The sequence below is a fragment of the Hemiscyllium ocellatum genome, chromosome 44, assembly GCF_020745735.1.
Source record: "Hemiscyllium ocellatum isolate sHemOce1 chromosome 44, sHemOce1.pat.X.cur, whole genome shotgun sequence".
NCBI lineage: Eukaryota > Metazoa > Chordata > Chondrichthyes > Orectolobiformes > Hemiscylliidae > Hemiscyllium > Hemiscyllium ocellatum.
The window spans coordinates 6,729,912-6,741,021 of NC_083444.1; the positions used below are offsets into that span (position 1 = coordinate 6,729,912).

Below are 11,110 nucleotides of genomic sequence, written 5' to 3' on the forward strand. Positions count from 1 at the left end.
TTAGGCAGTCCGAATTGTAGTTTGCTCTCCCAAAGAGTTATACGCTCTGCAGACCTCTGACGTCTGATCTAAGGCTGGAATTTATTGTGTGACTTCTGATGCCCAAATCATGGAAAGGATTAACAGCCACCCTAAGGTGACCTTCCTTTGGAGGTCGTTAGAAAACTATTCAGTGTTTGCAGCAATTTCTGGTGGCGATATCAAGGTTCCGGATTTATTGGACTGTATCCAGTGGCAGAATCAGGACTCGTGCCCTGTAGGGTGCCATCATTTCAGCCCAGCCTTATCCACACGTGATCATTTCTTGCTTGAAAACTATACTGTTGTTTATTGAAAGGCCTCTCATTGCTCTTTGACCTCATTCAGTTTATCTGTCTAAATGGCCTTTGAGCCATTTATACTATTTAAACACCCTTTCACTCCCATTCAGATGATTTGCCTTTGCTTTTATATTCATTCTTGGGATGTGTGCAATGCTGGCTGGGCCAGCATTTATTGTATGTACCTAAATATCCTTGAGAAGGTGATGGGGGGGAGTGGATGTGGTGACAATCAAGTGGGGCTGCTTTGATCTGAATGGTGTTGACCTTCTTGAGTCTTGTTAGAGCTTGACCCTGTTTCTCCCCAGTACACTCTGACCCCAGTTATCTGTCTAGATGTCCTTCGACCCCCAATAGTTTTAACTGCCTTGATTTTCTTCCCTGGCAACAGATTGCTCAACACTCAAATCTACAAGGAATGTCGCAATATGAGGAACATGAGGCCATTCAGATCCATTGTGACTGCTCCAGCATGCATATGGCCATTTTGCAGCTCAACTCCTGTAGCCTCACCTTTCCCATACAATTCATGCATCTGTGCTCTCCACCCCACCATTATTTTAAAATCTGGGTACATCCGAAGACATTTTAACCCTCTAGTGAAAGGAATAATTTCCAAGGAGTGGAAGAATGCATGATGGAAGAAAACAACAAACTGAGGAAACCTTTGAAGAAGGGGGTGAAATTAGGGAAGACAACTGTGACTGAGAATGCTAGTGCAGTTGGGGAGGTGAGGTAAGCATTTCAGGTCCTTTTCCAGCCTCATGTCACCTTGACTTGAAACTACATTGGCTTTCGGTCCCTTCAAAATCCTGGGACTTCCTTCCAAATGGCACTGTGTGGGTGGTTCCCTACACTACACAGACTGCAGTTGTTCAAGAACAGGCCTCTCCAGCTCCTCAAGCGGCAATTAGACTTGGACACAAATTCTGGTCTGGCCCACCATGCCCCACATCCCAAACAATAGCTTTCAAAAGACACTTCACTTGAACCCATTTTCTTGTCAATTTCTATTTTGGTTTGATGTTGAATTTTTCTTCACAGTCCTTGGAACTCAAAAAGCAGCAACGTCTCAGAAGCAAGCCATGTTTGAGATCCTTGGCTAAATACCGGATGGTTCGGACACTGAGGATTTTCTTTTTCCTTTCAAAGAATCCTACAGTACGGAAAGAGGCCATTTGGCCCATCACCAACCCTCTGAAGAGCATCCCACCTTATCCCCATAACCTCACATTTCCCATGGCTAATCCACCTAGCCTACACATCGCTGCACACAATGGGGTGATTTAGCGTGGCAAATCCATCCTAACCTGCACATCTTTGGGTTGTGTGAGGAAATCAGAGCGCCTAGAGGAAACCCACACTGACTGCAAATTCTACACAATCGCCTGAGATTGGAATTGAACCTGGATCTATGGTGTCATGAGGCAGGAGTGCTAACCACTAAGCTACTGTGCTGCCCTTGGACTCCAGGGAATTGAGGGACACAGGAATGGGCAAGATCAGTGACCATCCTATGGAATTGCAAACCAGCTTGAGGGACCAAATGGCCTATCCTTTATCCTATTTCTGGTACCCACAACTGCTCTTTTGAAAAAAAAAGCAAATTTTTTGGAATATGAGGATTGATTGCAAAGCCAAGTCATGTTGCATGAGAGAGAGGGGTTGGGTGGGTGAGTGTGGAGATAGGCAAGGAAAAGGCTGAATTCTGAAATCAATTTGGGGAAAAGTGGGGTAAATGTTAACAGGTTATTAGCCATTCAGACTTCACCCACAACTCCCTCTCCCTGAAACATAAAATCCCTTCAGTGCTGAAGCAGGCCATTCGGCTCATTGAGTCCACACCAACCCTCTGAATAATACCCTACCCTATCCCTGTAACCCCAGACTTACCATGGCTAGCTCACCTGTCCCTGGACACTACAAGACAATTTATAGTCATAGAGACGTACAGCATGGAAACAGACCAACTAGTCCATGCCGACCAGATAGCCTAAATTTATATAGTCCCATTTGCCAGCACATTGCCCATTACCCTCTAAACCTTACCTGTTCATGTACCCATCCAGATGCCTCTATGATTTTATAAAGCACTAATAATGTCACCCCAGCCTTTGACGCTCCAAGGAAAACAGCATCAGCCTACTCAGCCTCTTCCTATAGCTCAAACCCTTCAACCCTGGCAAAATCCTTGTAAATCTTTTCTGAACCATTTCAAGTTTCACAACATCCTTCCAATAGGAGGGAGACCAGAATTTCTCATTCTATTCCAAAAGTGGCCTAACCTATGTTCTGCACAGCCACAACATGTTCCCAACTCCTCTACTCAATGCTCTTACCAATAAAGGAAAGCATACTAAATGCTTTCTTCATTATCCTATCTACTTGAGACTTACTTTCAAGGAACTATGAACCTGCATTCCAAGGTCTCTTTGTTTAGCAACACTGCCCAGGACCTTACCATTATTGTATAATTCCTGCCCTGATTTGCCTTTCCAAAATGCAGTACCTCACATTTATCTAAATTAAACTCCATCCATTGGTCCATCTGATCAAGATCCTACTGAGATAACCTTCTTTGCTATCCACCCTAACCTGCACATCTTTTGGGCTGTGGAAAGAACCCTGAGCACCTGGGGGAAACCCACACAGGCACAGGGAGAATGTGCAAACTCCAGGCAGTCGCTCAAGGCTGGAATCAAACCAGGATTCCTTGTATCGTGAGGCAGAAGTACTAATCACTGAGCCACTTTCTTCTCACCCAAATATTCTAGAGTGCAACGGGTGAAATGTGATTGTGAAACCTTGAAGGGCAGGAGCACTGCAGGAGATGCTACAATCAGCTTCAGTGCCATCGCAACTTCTGAAGCAGGTCTATTAGTGCCCGGACTCCAGCCTGGTTGTCCTGCTGTCTGACATTTCACATAGTGGGATATCCTCGCTGGGATTTTTCGCTAAGCCATTGCCTCCTCCTTGAGTGCAGGCAATTAGCATCTCCATAGGAGCATCCTGAAAGCTGTTTGTTCTCAGTTTTTTAAAAAAACTATTTTTCCCTCCTTAATGTACCAAGGCCTCCCTCCACTGCTCCCCGCAAACCCCCCCCACCACCACCACCCTACACTGGCAGTGAAACTGTGGGAGAAAGGCTTTTCAAATTTGTACATTAGCTTTTCCTGCCTGCTCTCGAAAAAGAAGTAATTGAACTTGCACTTTGATATATTTACACTGTGTACACATTGTATGGTAGCATTTATTGAATCATATGGCACACAAACAGATCCTTCAGTCCAACTCGTCCAAACTGACCAGATATCCTAAATTAATCTACTCCCATCTGCCAGCATTTGGACCACATCCCTCTGAACCCTTCCTATTCATGTACCCATCAAGATGCCTTTTAAATGTTCTAATTGTTCCAGCCCCCACCATTACTTCTGGCAGCTCATTGCATACATACACCACCCACTGCTTGAAAAGGTTACCCTTTTTAAATCTTTCCCCTTTCACCTTAAGCCTATAACCTCTACATTTGGACTCCCCTACCCTTGAGTCAAGGCCCTGGCTATTAACCTGATCCATATCCCTCATGCTTTTATAAACTTCCAGAAGGTCACCCCTCAGCCTACAATGCGCCAGGGAAAATAGCCCCAGCCTATTCAGCCGCTCCGGCTAACTCATACCCTCCACTTGTGGCAACATCCTTGTAAGTCTTCCTGCACCCACTCAAGTTAAACAATATGTTTTCTATAGCAGGAAGACCAGAATTGAACACAGTATTGTAAAAGTGGCCTAGCCAATGTAGCCACAACATGACATCCCAACTTCTACACTCACTGCCTGAACAGACAGGACCATGGATTTGTTTGGAGGCTGGAGGAGGCCATTTGGGCTGTTGTGTCTGTACCGGCTGTCTGAGTGTAAGCATCAAACTCCTACCTTTCTTCCCGTTACCATTGCAGCATTGCATTCTAACTCAAATTAATATTCAGTGGGCTCTTGGTCAAACGATCATATAATGTCTGAGGGGGGATACTGGAAGTCTGGGAGAAGCACGCAGCTCTGAACTCGACATCTCCTGAATTCAGGGCAGATTTTACAAAAATATCGTTCCCTCCTTGACATTGCCATCCAATTCTTTCTGCATGAAACAACTCCCAGAAAAAATCATCTGCACCTTCATTCCGGCTGGATTTAACTTTGTTTCTCCCTCATTTGTAACTTTAGATGGTTTCCTTACCTGCTATTTTAGAGGACTCTCACAATACTAAAGGAGGCTTCTCAGCCCATTCTATCCCTGCTGGCATCTGAACAGGCAATTCATAAAAGTGATTCCTAGTGTTGTTGATTGACCTAGAGATATAGGTACAGAGTTCCTTGAAAGGGGCTTCACAGGTAGACAGGCTGTTGAGGAAAACCTTTGGAACACTTGTTTTCATCAGTCAGAGAATTGAGTATAGGATTTGGGATATCATGTTACAACTGTACAAGACATTGGTAAGGCCACATTTGGAGTACTGCATACAATTCTGGTCATCTTGCTATAGGAAGGGTGTTATTAAACTGGAAAGAGTGCAGAAAATATTTACCAGGATGTTACTAAAACTGGAGGAATTCAGGTATAAGGACAACCTGGATAGGGCCAGGACCTTGTTTACTTCTGGAGCATAGGAGGTTGAGGGGTCCCTGGTGCTGTGAGGCAGCAGTGCTAACCACTGAGCCACCATACCGCCCATGTCTCACTCCTTCTTCATCTGCCCCAAAATATCCTTCTACTCTTCTGCCCTCATATGTTGAGCTAGTATTGCTGTTATTCATCTCAACTGATGCCTGTGGTTGTGGATTCCAAGTGCTCACTACCCTTTGGGGATTAGTGATTGGCAAACGTATAGTCAATGGTTCCTCCATTCTGGGCTTACCCACATTTTCTCTTTGTCAACCTTATCAAACTCTCCCACGTTCCTAAGACCTCAAATGGTCACCTCTTAGCCTCTCTTTAAAATGGAAAGACCCTCCAGCCTGTTCAGATCTTCCTAATTATGATTTTACAGTTCAGGTAGAGAACAGAGTCATAGAGTCATACAACACAAAAACAGAAGCTTCGGTCCAAACTATCCAGGCCGAATATAATCCCAAACTAAAGTAGTCGCATTGCCTGCACTTGTCCCATATCCCTCCAAACCCTTCCTATTCATGTATATATCCAAATGTCTTTTAAATATTATAACTGCACTACCATTCACCAATTCCTCACCACACGAACCATTTGTTTCAACAATTGCCCCTCATTTTTTAAAACATCTTTCTCCTTTCACCCTAAAAATGTAACCTAGTCTTGAAACTCCCCACCCAAGGGAAAATACACCTGTCATTCACCTTATCTATGCCCCACATAATTTTATAAATATCTGTAAGATCACCCCTCAACCTCCTGTGCTCCAAAGAAAGAAGTCCCAGCCTATCCATAAAACTCAAATTCTCCATTCCTGGCAACATAGAACATAGAAAAGTACTGCACAGAACAGGCCCTTTGGCCCACAATGTTGTGCTGAGATTTAATCCTAATGTAAAATATAGTAACTTAACCTACGCTTCCCTCAACTCACTGCTATCCATGTGCATATCCAGCAGTCACTTAAATGTCCCCAATGACTCTGCAACATCATGGTAAATCTCTTCTGAACTCTGTGCAGCATAATAATAACTTTCCTATAACAGGATGACCAGAATTTACTGCATAGTACTCCAGAAGAAGCCTCACAATCCTGTAGAACCTCAACACATGATGCCCCAACTCCTGTACTCAAAAGGTCTGAACAATGAAGGGAAAAATGAGATGAGGCTGGATCAATAAGGATATACAAGGCTGAGAGAGACAGAGTTTTTTAATCAGGAAGGGGAGTTAAGGGGAAAGGCAGGGAAGTGGAGCTGAGGATTAGTAGATCAGCCATGATCATCATATCAGAGTGGATTCAATGGGCTGAATGGCCCATTTTGCTCCTCTGTCTTCTGGTTATCTCAACTGGGCAATTGTTTATTGACATGAAAGTACAAATACTCCTGTCCCAAAACAAACAGAAGGTACCAAACTTTATGTAGCACAGATTATGTTGAAAATAGAGGAGAATTTCTGGATCATAAATACATTGCATAATGTTCTATATCATGTGATATGAAACTCTGAAGCTAGATTATTAATGTATATGTGTTTAGATGGCATGATTATTGGCACAACCTCATTCAAGGGATGGAAACACTGAATGAACTTTGCTTCCCCCTAATCCGTACGTCAGTCAATAAATTGGTGATTCCCGGTTTTATTTCAGGGGTCTCCAAATCTGTGAACAATGGCAAAGCACACAGTCTCCTGGGTGAGCCAGTATAATTTCTCCAGCCAGCTGCAGTGAGTGAAGGCTAGCTGAATGATGTTATATAAAGCGCAGGATTTCCAAATCTCTTCAAGAGGGACAGATGTGATGGGCAGGGAAGAAATTACTCAATCATTGCTGTCCTGACTGAGACTAGACTTGTGATGCTCAATGCACTCTTTTCAAGACCCATACATCAATGCAGCTGTCAATATATATCAGCTGGTCCCAGGGATGCGCTTTCCGGTGATAGACCCCCGCCTGATTCTGCTAAAACAAGTCAATGTGATTCACTCACAGGATCTGCAAGTGTAGAGTACAATACCTTTACAAATGTCTATGCACTTAAAGCACCATTGTGTCTTTGAATAGGCTCTATCCATAGGGGATACAAGGTCTGCAATATTTGGGGCAGAGCTATCCACAAAGTAATTGTTATATTCAGTTACAGTTGCTTCTGACATAGGTCATTAGCACCAACCCTTCTCTGTCCAACAGACCATCCCTTTCATTTGGAAAGTTAGCCGAATACATTTCAGATTTTGTTTTCCGTGTATAAGCATCGGCATCATCTTGTGGGTCTTTTTCACGCTGCCATTTCCAGGTAACTAACTTGTAAATAAATCTCGTGATTTTTGCCTGAAAATAATGTGTGTGACGTTGCCACCTTACGAAGGTAAACCAGATGGGGGCAGATGTTATGGCCTTTGCTGAGGAGTCCCACTGAGGCCAGTCTTCATCAAGAGAATTCACACCACGCTGTTCCCATTCCCATCACTGTATGAGATGATGAAGTTTCTCCTGATTTCCCCATCGGGATTCTTGGTGACAATGTTACAAAGATGGCCTTTAGATCTTCTCTTCCTTACTGTAGGACACATCTCTACATTCAGTCAAACTGGGGCTTTCTAACCTTTTCAAACGGGTGGGGGCACATTTTAGTTTATTTCTCACTCGATGGGGGGGCAGGAGGGAAGGAGAGGTGGTATACAAATTTCACACATCCCCCTCTATATCCCTCTCACCCCCCTTAGAATTGGTGGCCCAATCCTCACTTCCCATTTTACCAAACATGAACTGTTTGCCAAACTAGAACTTCTGTTCTAGTCCCCCAGCATCTTTGATGATTTTGTCTAAAACAATCAAAAACAGTCGGGGAATTGGACTAATGTCGAGTAGTGGCAGTATCCTTACCTCTGAGCCAGGAGACCAGAGTTCAAGACCCACCTAATCAAGAGGTGTATAACAGCATCTCTGAACAGGTTGATTAGAAAACAAAAAGGTGCATTAGGAGATCTTCCAATCCTAGAATTGCTCCTCTCCATCTGGATCATACCTCGTTCCAATTTAAAGCCCTTTCATCAAGCAATTGATGTTGAGGCATTTTAGGCACCAAGGTGGTGCTGATTGGTTCGATGGTCGTTGACATGGGAGATGCAACAAGAATAGTTAACTGTCAATCTTCACTCACAGTTGGTAAACAGATTCTGATTTGTCACTGCGCTGCCAATGGCGTGCAGCAGAGGGCTTTCAGAAAAGGTACAATGTGTCCACAAATTACTCCTTTCCTACATAAAACTGAGCCTTGTATGCTTATATTTAGCTTCCTGCACGTGCAAATGCATCACTCTACAAACCTAGCTGATCTGACATTTGTTTCTGTTGTAAACCTTAGCACAGTCTGGATTGTTTAATAAATGATACACAACCACAGATTCACATCGAATGTGGAACCTTCTTCAAGTCTGTTTCTTGTGTTGCAGCTCTGATGAGTACAAGATAAAAAAAGCTTTTTGTCTCCTTTTAACGACAAATTCTGTACTAACGAGCATTTAATTTTGTTATTAACACATCACCATCGATTCTTTCCCGTTCCATTTCTTCTCATGGCGGATCATCCAATTCAGTTCCACGTTCCTGCTTTCTCCCCCATGCCCTTTGATCCCTTTAGCCCTAAGGACCACTGTATATTCTCAAAGTGCAATCTGATTGATATATAAGGTTAAATTTATGGGGTTGACCACTACATGGATACTACTTCTGAGGGAATGAAATTCAACTACTGTCCAAAATACCGTATTCTGAACAAAAGCCTTCCTTCTGCCAACTTCTGATTACAAACTGGCAAAACTGTAATATCTTATCTTCTAGCTCAGCAGGCAGCTTTTCTGCGAGCTTAGTTCTCTGCCGAAGTGCTAAGTCATGCCTTCTGATATGTTGTGGTCTCTGTTGAGCAGTACCACTGAGGCCCGCCTTCATCGAGGGAATTCACAACATATTGTTCCTGTCTGGATACTATCCCATTCTGTTCACTTCAGCTCAGAGGAGAGTAGACCTGCACTCTTCAGAATAGCATAGAAACAGGCCATTCAGCCCAACTAATTCATCCCATCTAAATCTACCTTCCTAACCCTCGACTCGTTTCACTCTCACGTGCCAGTCAGTTTTCCCAGAAAACGCATCCAGATGTTTTCCTTCCATCACTTCCGTGGGTACCTTGTGAAGCATCTAGACCTTGCCTTAAAATCTGAAATTCAATCCTTCTTTCATTCGTTTCATGCATGGATCAGATGGCTTCACAATTAACATTTTCCATTTTGATGATTTTCAACGATCCACTCTATAACTTTTTTCTCCAACTGTGGTCGCTTGAGAGGTTTCCCTCTGTTGGCACACTTGTGTTTTAGTATTTTCTGAAGTTGGTTCGATATCAGTCTTCAGCCTAACCATTAACCTCAACTAGGTATAGGACTGTATTCCATGAATGCTACGGGGAACCTGAGCTCAGCTGAACTGCAGACAAAGGGAGGTTGTCACCTGATTCTGACTTGATGCGGCTTGAACTTTTGTCAAATTGGTGTGAATTATACATAAAAATGTACACAATAGCACAAAAACATTAATTTCCTGATCATCACACTTATGTACAGGATAATACCTTGACTCACAAATGTTGATCTGTTATCCATGAAGAACTAGGGTTGACTTTTACAAAGGATATGTGGAAAATGTCAGACTTTTTGGCCAAAAATAGGGGGTTGTCTTTTACACGAGATCGACTTTTACTTGAGTATATACACTATATATCTACTTAAGAGTCATGGAGTCAGAGATGTACAGCATGGAAACAGACACTTTGGTCCAACTCGTCCATGCCAACCAGACATCCCAACCCAATCTAGTCTCACCTGCCAGCACCTGGCCCATATCCCTCCAAACCCTTCCTAATCAAATACCCATCCAGATGCCTTTTAAATGTTGCAATTGTACCAGCCTCCACCACTTCCTCTGGCAGCTCATTCCATACATGTACCCCCTCCATGAAAAATTTGCCCCTTAGATCTCTTTTATCCAAAACAATGCAACAGCATATAAAACAGCAATTGCTGCTCCTGGAATTTGAGGAAATCACCTCCAACACCTAAAATACTCTTTTTTAAAAAAAAGGAGCAGCTGTTATAGCCAGAAGTTTTTCCTGTCCTCCATCTTGTTTCTTGAAAACATTCAATGTTTTGGTCTAAATCCCCTTCTGTGGCAGAGAATTCCACAGGCTCCCCACTCTCTGGGTGAAGATATTTCTCCTCATCTCAGTCCTACCCGGTCTCCTTTAGACTGTGACTCCCTGGTTCTGGACTCTCTGGTCATCGGGAACATCCTTCATTCGGTTACCCCTGTCTCCTCCTGTTAGAATATTATGGGTTTCTATGAGATTCCCTCTTCATTCTTCAAAACTCCAGCAAATATAATCTTAACCGATTCAATCTCTCTCTTCATACACCTGTCCTACCATCCCAGGAATCATCTTCATTTCACTCTCTCTATAGACAGAGGATATCTTCCTCAGATAAAGAGGCCACAACTACACACAGTATTCCAGGTGAGGTCTCACCAAAGCCCTGTACATTCCAACAATATATCCCTGTTACTGTATCGATAATATAATGATAGCCCCTTTAGAAAGTGCTTTGCTGATCCCAAAGCATTTGGGGATGCCCTTAAGTCATAAAAGATAAAAGAAAATGCAATTTAAACATTAATCTTTTCCTTTCACTCCTCTGCTGAGGAACAGGAGCCAAAGTTTTATCCAGTGAGTGTTACCAGCGACCTAATTGCTAAAAGGTATCCCTGTGGTCCCTTAGCCTTGGCCAGGTCAACAGTCTTTCTTCAGCTTGTCATTAAAGATCCTCTGGGATCTCAAGAAGAGCTTATTAATTAGAGTTTGGGAATGCCAGGATATCAATAACTCACTTTAGCTTCTCATTAGGGGTTTGAGCAAGCGTTACCAAGCAACAAAGGCCCGTCAATTAATTACCGCTCATATTAATGAGAAAATCAAATGCGGATTGCTTCTGGAAATAGTGACCCACTAGCGATTGCACCGCCCACGCACACAACTAATCTGGTGCTGAGTAATGGCACTAACAC

At 43.2% G+C, this 11,110-nt stretch overlaps 1 protein-coding gene across 2 annotated transcripts in view; it reads left to right on the top strand.

The window, feature by feature from the left end:
* LOC132835228 (leucine-rich repeat-containing protein 55-like) overlaps positions 1 to 8,400 on the top strand; it is a 28,916-nt gene extending 20,516 nt beyond the window's left edge. For both annotated transcript variants that reach the window (XR_009647288.1, XM_060854597.1), the window contains exon 3: positions 712 to 8,400. The gene's annotated coding sequence lies outside the window, so the exon portion shown is untranslated. The remainder of the gene's footprint in view (positions 1 to 711) is intronic.
* The last annotated feature ends 2,710 nt before the right edge of the window (positions 8,401 to 11,110 follow it).